A 12618-nucleotide genomic window follows, 5' to 3' on the forward strand; every position below is an offset into this window, starting at 1 on the left:
TGTCCCATGCTTTTCTCACCTTCTTTGGTGGAGGGATTTCTACGTAAATGTATGCTGTCCTGTTTTCAGATCCTGTCCTGATTCGGCAGCTGGGAGAGGCAGGTTGTTTTCTGCCCCTGGGAACCCTCCTTCTGTGTTCACACTTCATTTGCTCCAGAGTTCTCTGGCTTCCAGACCTCTCCTCACAACCCTAGCGAAATTTGCCCGGATCCTTCCTTCTCAGTGGACTGGAAAGGGCTGATAACAGTTTAAAAGTGTTACCCCACCCAGAGGTATTTGCATTTTAACTGGGATCAAAGCTGAAACTAAAGGGATTAAGTCCTAATAGTAGAATTTTAAGCATCAACCAGAGTGGTTGGTGGTGGAAGAGGATTTTCTGCTGCTGGAAGAACCCTCCCTCTGGTCTTGATGGGAGAGAAGGTGGTCCACAGTGGGCAAGTTCAGACCAGAGATGGGTGGAGGGAAGTTTGGTGGTAGGCGGACTAATACTGCTTTATCCTTTTCCATGTTGTGCCTTTTCTTTTCTTTCTTTCTTTCTTTCTTTCTTTCTTTCTTTCTTTCTTTCTTTCTTTCTTTCTTTCTTTCTTTCTTTCTTTCTCTTTTCTTTTCTTTCTTTTTCTTTCTTTCTTTTTTCTTCTTTCTTTCTTTCTTTCTTTCTTTCTTTCTTTCTTTCTTTCTTTCTTTCTTTCTTTCTTTCTTTCTTTCTTTCTTTCAACTGGTAATGAGCTTTCTGTGTTTCAAGAACTTCCTTCTGAACAGATATCTTTCTAGGGGGTACACTTTGAAATATTGATATTCTGACCTGTCCTCTAAGCATTTTTCCTCCCCAAACTGAGGACTAACATTTGAAACTCAAAATTACAGTTTGGTGTAAAACTCTCAGCCTTGCCTTGAAAATACCCCGGAAGGAAGAAAGACACTTACAGAAGGAGCAGCAGTACCTTTTCGATATGAAAATGTGCCCGTTCTTAGCAAGACACATGAGATGTCTCCCTACACTTAAGACACTTATCAAAAGCTTTTCAGAATATGACTAACAGCCAGAATGGTCAGAATCAGCAGATAGAGGCACTCGATTTCTGGACGATAGGAAGCTTTTAGCATCTTGGCCATTTAACCTAATCTAAAAGAGAAACACAGCTTAAATGAAATCCTACTTAGTTTACTCTGCTATATGGCAGAATAATGGAATGCCCACCCCTTTTCTGCACAGGAGATCTCTAACTTGACTCTTGGCTCAGTGGGAGCTCTCAGAACCATTTCCAATGCCAAACTCAAGATACAATAGGGTCTGGCCGTTAGCCCTGGAATCTCCTGCCCGTGGAGTAATGGAGATATGAACAGGACGGTACTGAATTATTGGCAGGAACTGACTTAACGTCTCAAAATAATAAACGAGGGTCCTAGCAAAGCCTCTTGTTAAGTAGCTAAATGTCTAATTCACCTGGGATATTGTTTCAAAATTTATTTCATCTTCAGTAATTTGATGAAACGAAGCTCTGTACTGGTGCTTTCTCTCATGCAAGGCTGCACGCACCTAAGGGCAGGGCACATTTATTTTGATGATTAATACCTGCAAGTTTCGTGGCTTAATGGGAAAATGCTAGATATATTTGAAATGATACTGCCTTCTCCCCCCTCTTCATTCATCAGGTAAACACCTTGATTACTTGCCTTCCAAGTTTGAGCTCAGTAGAACTTATGTTATCCACTGACACTCTGGAAACATTATTCTTGCATATTTGTGGTTGGAGAAGCCTGGGAGTCACACGGTGACTGATTTCAGGTGGGCAGTGTTGGGTGTGCATTGTTTAACTCACAGCTCTTTGCAGAGATGGATAACAGGAGGCTGGGAGAATAAACAGAATGCGATAGAATACTCTTCCTCCCGCTCTCTTGACACCCCTGAAATCTCACCCAGAACCACAGGGGTAGCTCACTGCCAGTCACTTAAAAGGATCTCGCCCTGATTTTCATAGGTGTATTAGAACTCTGTTAGAAATGAGAGGACTAAAATTAGAGGTCATGGAATGAAGAGGGTGGAACAGGACGAGCGTGAACAACTCATCCAGGTTTTAGCACAGAAAGTCCTGCATCTGGGGACAGCCCTCCGTCCTAGGCAAACCAGCATGAAGGGTGACCTTCAACACTCTTCTGCTTTTGTCCTCCTTAAACTCCATTTTAAACAACCTGCGGGAGCTGAGTCACCTGCATTTTAAATATTATGTATCCAGACTGAGAACATCTCCTTTTAAAACCTTCCACTCTTACCCTTAGTAAGTTGAAACATTTAAACAGAGAGCTAACCTATTAATAAAAATTGTTTACATCCATGCTCCTGTTAATAATTGAAAAGTATTTTCACGGTTATTGTCTCATGTAATCCTCAAAATTAAGGCAACAGCCCCATTTTAGAGAAAAGAAAGCTGAGACTGAAAACAATAGGCCGTTTCCCCACGGCCACACTCCTCCTGCCTTTGGGTAATGGAAGGCAGCCTTGCCCATTTTTCTTACATTTGAAGAGTCTTCGTTTGGCAAGTACTCACAGAGCACGCATTTCACTCCTGGGACATACTGAGGCGGACACAGTTTTCAAACCTGCCCTGTTGACTTCTTGCCAAGACTTCCCCAGTTCTGATGCGGAAATTATGACCTTGCTTTAAAAGAGAATCCTAAACCCTCTCCATGCTAGGCTGCCGCATTTTGGTATCTTCAAATGGGTTTCACACAACAATCAAAAGTTAAGTTCTCCCGGGGTGCCTGGATGGCTCAGTTGTTAAGCATCTGCCTTCGGCTCAGGTCATGATCCCAGAGTCCTTGGATGGAGCTCCCCATCAGGGTCCCTGCTCAGCAGGGAGTCTGCTTCTCCCTCTCCCACTCCCCCTGCTTGTGTTCCCTCTCTTGCTGTGTCTGTCAAATAAATAAAATCTTTAAAAAAAAAAAGTTAAGTTCTCCCCATTTTAGCTGATGCCACAGTCATTTGAAAACCCAAGACAGTGGAATGAGTCTCCTTGGCAAAGTGCTTGGGGTGTGCACAGACGCATGGGTGTATGCGTGTATAGGGCTTTTTTTTTTTTTAGATTTTATTTATTTATTTGACAGAGAAAGACACAGTGAGAGAGGGAACACAAGCAGGGAGAGCAGGAGAGGGAGAAGCAGGGACCCTGATGGGGAGCTCCATCCCAGGACTCTGGGATCATGACCTGAGCTGAAGGCAGACGCTTAACGACTGAGCCACCTAGGCGCTCCCGTGTATATGGCTTCTAATAACTACCCCTTTCCACAGCTGTATCTCAGTGCACCCAAGGAATGGTTATGGTCGATTATGTCATTGTTAAAAAAAAATCTTTCTCTTTATTGATACAATATAGACTTTTCAATATATAATAGTGCCATTAACCTTCATGTGGTCACCTGGCAGTCCCTCCCCATAATGTCCCTGAGTGCAAGCTCCCTGGGATGTAATTAACCTTAGACCCATATCTGCCTCTTTTTCACACAGTGAAGCTTCGTCCAAGGCCCTGACCCCACACTCACCATGGGCCTTCGAGCTGCAGTTTCCTGTTAAGTTTGGTGCGTGCCAAGGTCCTGCAGGGAGAAGAGACACACACATGTTATTAGCAAGAGCATCTAGCACAGGGCTATGTACAGGTGGCAGCTTAATAAGTACTCTTGGGTGACAGAATTGAGTTGTCAGGCCCTCTGTTCTCCTGGCTATTAATCCTTTTCTGTCATGGTTTAAAAGACAGGATGAGACAGCCAGAAAAATAAGAAACCAAAAGCTCTTAAATCCTGGCCTTCAATTGACCAGAATAGAAAAGAGTATTTCAAAAAGATGAGTGAGGTTTGAGTCATTTGCATAGAATGAATGGCCAGTAGACTCCCAAAGCCTGGGCATGGTCTCAGAAGGCAAGTTTTTAAACTGAAAGACAGGGATTTCCTTTCTAAAATTTACCTCTTCCCCTTTTTTCTTACATGTAATAACTAGCTTTCATGGTCAATAGCATATACCCCCCTCCAGGATAGCAGGGATTTGTCTGTCTTTTCAGTGCTAATTCTTAGTGCTAACCAGTGCCTAGCACATAGCAGGTGCTCAATACATATTTGTAGAATGAATGAATGAATGAATGAATGAATATCATAAGCCCTGGCAAAAAAAGAAAGGAGTCAAGGTAGTATCTGTCGCTTAACTACCTATGCAATCCCACACTGACTAATGCTAGGCCGTAGTCCTAATTACAGACTACTGTATGCTATCGCAGGCAACAAAGCTGCATTTGTATGAAGCAAATTTAATGAAATCTTGACTGTTGGATGGTCACATTAACCACTGTTCACACTTCTTTATCTGCTCTAATTAAGCCTTGAAATTTCTTCTACTGAACAAATACTACAACTACTAAACAAATACACTCTGGGGAGTAGCACACGGATTCTCTTTAGCATTTGACCTACAATACAAATATTTACTGATGGACATGACATGGTATATATTCCTAGAATGTTGAGGGATAGAGAAAGACAAGTTGGTGAGTAACCTTTGGGCCAGACTTGATGAGGCAGGCAAGAAATCCTTAGCCAGGCAAGTGCCAGCTTCCTGGAATAAGGCATAAATCCATGCTTTCTACATATGTCTATCAAAAATAAGGGCCGTTTTTTCTCAATGTGGGCTCTCTTTATAACCTCCTGAGCTATTTTGACTTCCAGATCAGAATCAGTGTGTCACAGATGGAACCCTGACCAGAGGCATCCGAACTTGTTCTATTGGAAGGGGCATGGGAGAGTCCCCAGGGACAATGGCTTTTCAACGTCAAGTCTAAGAGATGTTTTGTGTTCCTGGCCTGAGTCCTTTCAGAACACAGCCTCTCATGTTCCTGTTTTCCTTTAGATGGCGGCAAAAGATGCGGTGAAGAAGAATATAATGCTGAATACTCAAGGGAAAGAGCAGTTGTTAAAGGAAGATGGAAGCAAGAATTGAATTTAGCTTAAAGGCCAGAGGGAGGAGAACCCAACCCAGAGGGTTCCACATCTTTGAAATTAAACACACAGAAAATGCAGTCGACCCAAAACAGACAAGGCCAATTTGGAGCTTTCTTCAACTACAATGTGTATGAACAACATTCTGAATTGCATCATCTCCCCCCCATTTTTTTTAATTGCATCCTTTCTTACCACCAACATCCCTCCTGTAGGTTAGAGTCTACCACTGGATTTGAGGCTGGGTGAGATCTGCCTACAAAGACAGTGTCACTTTTGTCTTCCACCTAATGAGACGGCAGTGTCAGGGAAGGTGAAGATGAATTCCTTCACCCAAAGGCACAAAAGCAATAGACAATCATGGCACCCCTAAGAGGACATCAAATTGTGGCTGCTTTAAATCTCCCTTCTCAAAAGGGAAGCCACGGGTATAACAGTGGAGCTGAACTCGAACCTTTCTAGAAAGTCTCTAAGGTTTATCTCTTTTCCCCTAGAATATGAATACAAGAGAACAGAAAGCTGCCATCCTCCATGGTCAGATCTCTCTGAAAGACGGACAATTTCTTCATCATCACAAGTGATGGGCAGGTGAGTCAGTGAATTTTCATGTCAGTTTGGAGAGAAGTTTTATACTAGATGTGATTCTTGCCATTCATAGAACGAAGAAGTTTACATTAATTGAAAATCTGAACTATGTATTTTTACTCAGTGAAAGCTCATGTTCTGATGTGAACAAATTTCTTTATATCCTTAATTCAAAAAGTTGGGAACAATTTATCAATGTGATGGAACTCCTTTATGGCATGTGAAAAAGATACATTAGTGTCAAAAACCCAAAGAACAGACACAGTTTTCGTAATCATTAAACATCTTCGTTCATAAATCTTTTTTCCTCCTAACCCTCAAAGCTGAACGAAAATAAATGCAATAAGGTCCATGATTCTTGGAACTTTGACACTAAAAACAAATGCATACACTATAGCCTTTCCATATTAAATATCCTCTTGGTTTCTAAATACATTTCCTTGAAAATGGGAGCAAAACGTGTCATCCACTGAAATAGAATCTTGTTTGCTTTACAAGATTACTCATTGAGAGTAATTAAAATATACTAACTTAGAAAAGTCACCACATAAGAACTATTTTTATTAATGTGTCTAAAATATAGGTTTTGTCTTTCTATATAGGAAGGCATTAGAACAACAAGGATAGTATAATCCCGCTCTTGTGAATTTAAATAATTACATGTGTGTTTAAAATGAGAGGAATGATCTACACCAAAGAAGGTACTGAGAGCGGTTGCCTAGGTGTATGGGATCATGAGCGTTTTCTGATTTCTTCTTCTTTTCTTGTTTTCTCTTTTATAATGAACATGGATTGCTTGCAGTAAAAATAAATCAGGATTTAAAAAAATAATACTCATAAATAATACTAATATTCATAAAAATTGAAAAATAATACATCATGGATTTGATATGTGTGACTTTTCTTCACTTACCTCCTGAAGTTTTCCTTGTATTGCCAGCCATTCCTTCTGCCTCATTTTCCTGTGACAGCAGACTTTGATGCTTCAATCTTCTCTAGTAGATTAGGAGGCGGGTCCCTAGAAATGGGAACCAGGACCTGGCCTGGGACAGGGGACAGCAGTTTACTTTGTGCCTTCCTTTTGATGGTATTGGTACAAAAAGATAAGCTAAATCCAGTCTCCCTTTCAAAGCTTCACTGACACCAGTTTTTTGTTTGTTTGTTTGTTTTTTGTCTTTCTTTCTTCTCTCTCTCCATTTTCCCCTCCCTTTCATTATTTTTCTCCTACTAAATTTGAAGCTTCTTTAGGATAGGGGCCTCCTCATAGCTTGTTGTCATGATGCTTCATACAGGGTAGATAGGTAGATACTCAATAAGTGTTTGTTGAATAAAGGCCCAGAGATGTTAAGTGATTTATCCAAGGCCACACAGCTGGTTAATAGCAAGGTCAGGACTAGAATTCAGGCTAAATCAGGAAGCCCACTGGCTACAGAAAGCATACTATGCCAAAACAAAAGAATGTTGGTGTTGTAGGCAGTAGGGCTATGTTAGTAAACTGACAAGGACGTGGGTGAGATGACATATGTCATCAGGCTAAAGACAGAGATAAAGGGAGTAAAGGCAGGAATCAAGTTGATATACTTTGATGCATGTTTGCCAAAGCTCTGGTTATTATTACAATTGTGCCTTCATGGAATAACTACATTTAACTATTGTTTTCAACTTCTCATAGACGAGAAGGTATATGGCTTTGTAAAAAGTGCAGGCAGAACGAGCATTATATTTTTGCAGAGACCATTCATGATAAATTTATTCAGCAAAGGGAAAAAAAATAAATCCATCTACATTGAAATCACAATGAACCTGTTTCCATTAAAGGCCCCCAAGAGACAGAGCGCCAAGTGCAAAAGCAACACGAGTATAGATGAGAGATTTCTCCCCACTGAACTGTCTACCCCAGGAGGCAGCCAGTGCAACCTTCAGACCCAGGAGGTGAGAAAAAATCATTTTGTTGGGTGAAAGTATTCTGAGTAACTGCCTTCTTTGGAAATGGAAGAATTTCATTTTTCTATCTGACAAATGGAGAAGAACCTGTTTTCAGTGAAGACACTGGAGTTAATCGTCCCAGGATAATGGCTACCTTTGACCAAAGACACAGCCCCAGGAGTTGTGGCTTCATTCCCTTCAAGTGTTGATCAAGTCTCAATCTTCGGGATGGTTGTGACATATTCTATTTCTGTAACTCCCTTTGAGAAAAGCATCCTATAATTTTTCTCTACTTCTTGTAGTTGCTGCTGATGGTGATTCGTATCTCCACTAGAACCATGCTGGGTGGAATTGACCCTTTGCAAGCATCCCTTCATGACACGATGAATAGGAAAATAGAGGGGTGGAAAGAGGAGAAAGCAAGCAAGCAAAGGGGGAGGTGAGAGAGAGCCCTGGGATGACAGAGCCAAGAAGAATCAGGATCTCTCAACAATCTGACCCTCACATGCCTCTGCACCCACATCCAACTTGTTTTATTAAAGACATGTTGTTTTTAAAAGCCTCTAAATACCTACAGAGCTGTGTTTAGGGTCATGAAATCACCCCAGGCATGCCGGTAATTTGATTTCCCTTTAGAATAATATTTTTTAAAAAATTGCTTACTTTGAATTTAATAGGATGTGGAAGACACTGATTTTCCAGAAATAAAAATTGTAGTCACAGGCCAATTTTCTTACTAATTCATTTCTACTGGCTGAAGTAGGAGCAATGCTCTGAAAGAAATCCAGCATAATGTTTTCTAACTTTTCTATTCTTGTCCTCTTTTCTGTTTTCTTTTTAGTGATTTTCTGAGCTTGACAACTTTCTGGAGGAGTCTTAAAGTGTTTAAAATTTAGATAAAATATATCATTTGTTCCTGAGTAGCACTGTGCTACTGTGTGCTATTACGTAGTTTTAAAACTTCCCTGAATATGACCATCAGCTGACTGACCTTGGGGGTGTCTGTGTTGGTGTGCTGCTTATATGGGAGCAGAGCAAAAATACTCAAGAGAACAACATCGGTAAGAAATGTCATTTTAAATACTTTTTTCAAAATCTTTCATTTTGAAATAATGACAGATGCCCAAGAATTTGTAAAAACACTAACTATCCTATGTACCCTTCACCCAGCTTACCCAAAGGGGATATCTTATGCAGCCATGGTATAATATCAAAACCAGGAAATTAACATTGGTGTATTTCTGTTAACTAGACTACAGACCTTATTCAGTTTCCACCATTTTAAAAACCTACACTCATTGAATGTGTGTGTGTGTATAGTTCTATGTAATTTTATTCCACATGTAGATTTGTGTAACCACCTCTATAATCAAGATCTGGAACTGTCCCTTCATCCCTATCAAACAATTCCCACATGCTACCAGGGATTTCTTTTAAAATTTCCTTTCCAGACAATTGTCTATTGCTGCGGGGATTAGTTTGCTAGGGTGGCCTTGACAAAGCACCACACACTGGGCAGTTTAAACAACAGAAATGTACTGTCTCGGGGGCCTGGGTGGCTCGTCGTTAAGCGTCTGCCTTTGGCTCAGGTCATGATCCCAGGGTCCTGGGATCGAGCCCCTCATTGGGCTCCCAGCTCAGTGGAAAGCCTGCTTCTCTCTCTCCCACTCCCCCTGCTTGTGTTCCTGCTCTCACTCTCTCTCTCGGTCAAATAAATAAATAAGATCTTTAAAAAAAAAAAAAGAAATGTATTGTCTCACAGTTGTGGAGACTGAAGTAAAGGTCAAGGTGTCAGCAGTGTTGGCTTCTCCTGAGGCTCTGAGGGAGAATCTGTTCCATGCTTCTCTCCTAGCTTCCTAGCTACTGGTGGTTTGCCAGCAATCTTTGGCCTTCCTTGGATTGTGGATGCATTTCCCCAATCTCTGCTTTCATCTTCATGTGTTCTTCTTCCTTTGGGCATATCTGTATTCAAATTTCCCTTTTTTATAGGAACACCAGCCATAATGGATTGCTCACCCTAGCGACTTTGTTTTAACTTGATCACATCTTTAAAGACCCTATATCCAAATAAATTAGGACTTCATATAAATTTTGGGGGGATACAATTCATCCTATAACAGGGACTAATTTATATTTCCACAAGCTACATTGAGTTCTGGGTGAAATCTGAGTTAACTGACATCATATTTCCAGAATATTCTGTGATGTTGAAATGCCCTATATAGATTGGTATTCTAAGCCATTGCCTGGAAGGCCTGATCCAAGTATCTCAATGAAGGAATTCTCTGGGATCTATGAAAATTCCAACACTCGAATAAATAAAAACAATATAGAGAAAATGATGTGTTTATTTGGGAGCTCAATAGTAAATGGAAACTTTCCATACTAGATTGCTGGTTCTCACCAAGCATGAGGTAACTTGAGGTCATTTCTATATTGTATGTTTCCAAGACACCTTTTTAAAAAAGAAGGCACTTTTTAGAAAAAGTTTACTTATTTTTTTTAGTAATCTCTACACCCAACATGGGGCTTCAATTCACGACCCCGAGGTCAGGAGTCACATGCTCTTCTGACTGAGCCAGGCAGGTGCCCCAGAAGACACTTTCAACAATAACAAAACAACAACAACAAAAAAACAAACAACCCAATTCAAAAATAGGCAAAGGACTTGAATAGATATTTCTCCAAAGAAGACATACAAATGCCCAATAAGCACATGAAAAGATGTTCAACATCATTGGTCATTAGAGGAATGCAAATCAAAACCACAGTGAAATCCTATTTCACACCTTCTAGGGTGGCTATAATTTTTTTTAAAAAAGGAAAACAACAAGTGTTGGTGAGGATGTAGAGAAATTGGAACCCTTGTGCACTGCTGTTGAGAATGTAAAATGGTGCAGCCGCTATGGAAAGCAGTTTGGCAGATCCTCAAAAAGTTAAACATAGAACTACATATAACCCAGAAATTCTACTCTTAGATATATATTCAAAAGGACTGAAAGCAGGGATTCAAAGAGATACTTGCACACCAGTGTTAATAGCATCATTATTCACAAGAGCCAGGAGATGGCAAACATCAACAGATAAACAGATATACAAAATGTGGTATATACACATGATGGAATACTCTTCAGCCAAATAAAGGAATGAAATTTTGACACATGCTACAACATAGATGGACCTTGAAAACATTATGCTTAGTGAAATAAGCCAGACACAGAAGGACAAATAGTGTATGGTTCTACTTATATGAGATAATGAGAACAGGCACGTTCATAGAGACAGAAAGTACAATAAAAGTTGCAGAGGGTGGAGGTTGGGAGAAGGGGAAGTTATTGTTCATTGAATCCAGAATTTATGCTGAGGATGATGAAAAAGCCTTGGGTGTAGACAGTGGTGATGGGTACATGGTATTGTGAATGTATTTAATGGCACTGAATTGTACACTTGCAAAAGGTTAAAATGATAAATTTTATGTTATATAAAGGTTTTACCACAATAAAAAAAATGTAGCAAACACATTAAGAAGAAGGCTTTGTTTTGGGGAAAACAGCTCATAGCCTAATCTGTTTCTGCCAAATTGGTTAAATGGACTCCTTGAAGTCCTATTTAGACATGGCTTCTCTTCTCTTCATTAATTTATTGTAACTAAATATAACAAATACTTATTCAGCACCTATTCCATACAAGGCACTGTCTCTGTTCCTAATTAATTCACTAACGGATGGGGCTGGGTGGAATAAGAGAAATACTAGCAAAGAACCATGGAAAAGAGAGGCTATCTCCAGTCCTGGGATAGAACCAGTTCAGGGGGGCGCCTGGGTGGCTCAGTCGTTAAGCGTCTGCCTTCGGCTCAGGTCCTGGTCCCAGGGTCCTGGGATCGAGCCCCGCATCAGGCTCCCTGCTCTGTAGGAGGCCTGCTTCTCCCTCTCCCACTCCCTCTGCTTGTGTTCCCTCTCTCACTGTGTCTCTCTCTGTCAAATAAATAAATAAAATCTTAAAAAAAAAAATTTCAGGGAATCATAAAAGTTTTGAAAAGAAATTGGTCTTTTTTTTTTAAAAAAGATTTTATTTATTTATTTGAGAGAGAGAGAGAGAATGAGAGATAGAGAGCACGAGAGGGAAGAGGGTCAGAGGGAGAAGCAGACTTCCTGCTGAGCAGGGAGCCCGATGCGGGACTCGATCCCGGGACTCCAGGATCATGACCTGAGCTGAAGGCAGTCGCTTAACCAACTGAGCCACCCAGGTGCCCAAGAAATTGGTCTTGAATGGTGGATAAGATTTTACTGTGCAGGGGTGAGTGGAGAGAGCGTTTTAGTCTAGAGAGAGTGAATACCATGAGCAGAGACCTGGGGAACAGCAGTCAGTGTGACTACGATTAGGGTGTACCGAGGGAGAGCGAGGAGCCGAGCCTGTCAAGTGTGGTTGGTGGCCTATCATAGAAAGCCTGGTCCCTGGGTTGAGGACATCATACTGCATATGGTAGCCAGTTGTGAAGATATGAAATGATTCTGCAAGACTCGGTGGAGTTTGCCGGGCTTAATGTGGTAGTTCGGCAAGGGCCTCAAATAGGGTGATGGCAGCAGACACAGAACAGCCCAGAGCGAGATGACGGATGTTCCTCAGAGGAACATGACTTTGGGTGGGGGGTGGAGAAAAGGAAGTAAGAAAGTCTCAGGAAGAAGGCATTTGAGGAGAGAAATCAGAGAGTCTGATTCCCCAGCAGATGGATTGTGAGGGCTTCCCATATTGGAAGCACTACAAATGCATACTTTTAACCTTAACAAGGCCTTCGCCCTTCAGTTCTCTCTCATTCTCTGAAGAGCTATTTCAGGCCTTCTCCACCTTCCTCAGATTTCCTCCTGTTCCGCCATTTTCCTCCTCACTCTCAGCCTCCGACTTTGCCAAGAATCCTTGAAATCATCAAATCAGATTTCCTTCAGCTTCTTGCCATCCTGGCGACAAACTGACCTACATCTGACCCTGCTCTCTCTCCCTTCCCTCCTCCTGCCCCATGCACCTGAACCCTGCCCACCTCCTCTGGAACCTGGAATGATCAATTATTCCCACTGTCATATGAACATTGATCACTTCTCTTCTTACCTGACTACATTTGGGTTTCTTTTTTAA

General features: G+C 41.1%; 1 long non-coding RNA gene across 1 annotated transcript; it reads right to left on the reverse strand.

The window, feature by feature from the left end:
• Positions 1-1725: 1725 nt before the first annotated feature.
• On the reverse strand, positions 1726-6608 carry LOC113938623. The gene is made up of 3 exons (XR_003524914.1): positions 6476-6608; positions 3538-3588; positions 1726-1849 (listed from the first exon to the last, which is right to left on the reverse strand). It is a non-coding gene; the product is annotated as an uncharacterized LOC113938623 (long non-coding RNA).
• Positions 6609-12618: the final 6010 nt, after the last annotated feature.

Source organism: Zalophus californianus, chromosome 8, assembly GCF_009762305.2.
Source record: "Zalophus californianus isolate mZalCal1 chromosome 8, mZalCal1.pri.v2, whole genome shotgun sequence".
Lineage (NCBI taxonomy): Eukaryota > Metazoa > Chordata > Mammalia > Carnivora > Otariidae > Zalophus > Zalophus californianus.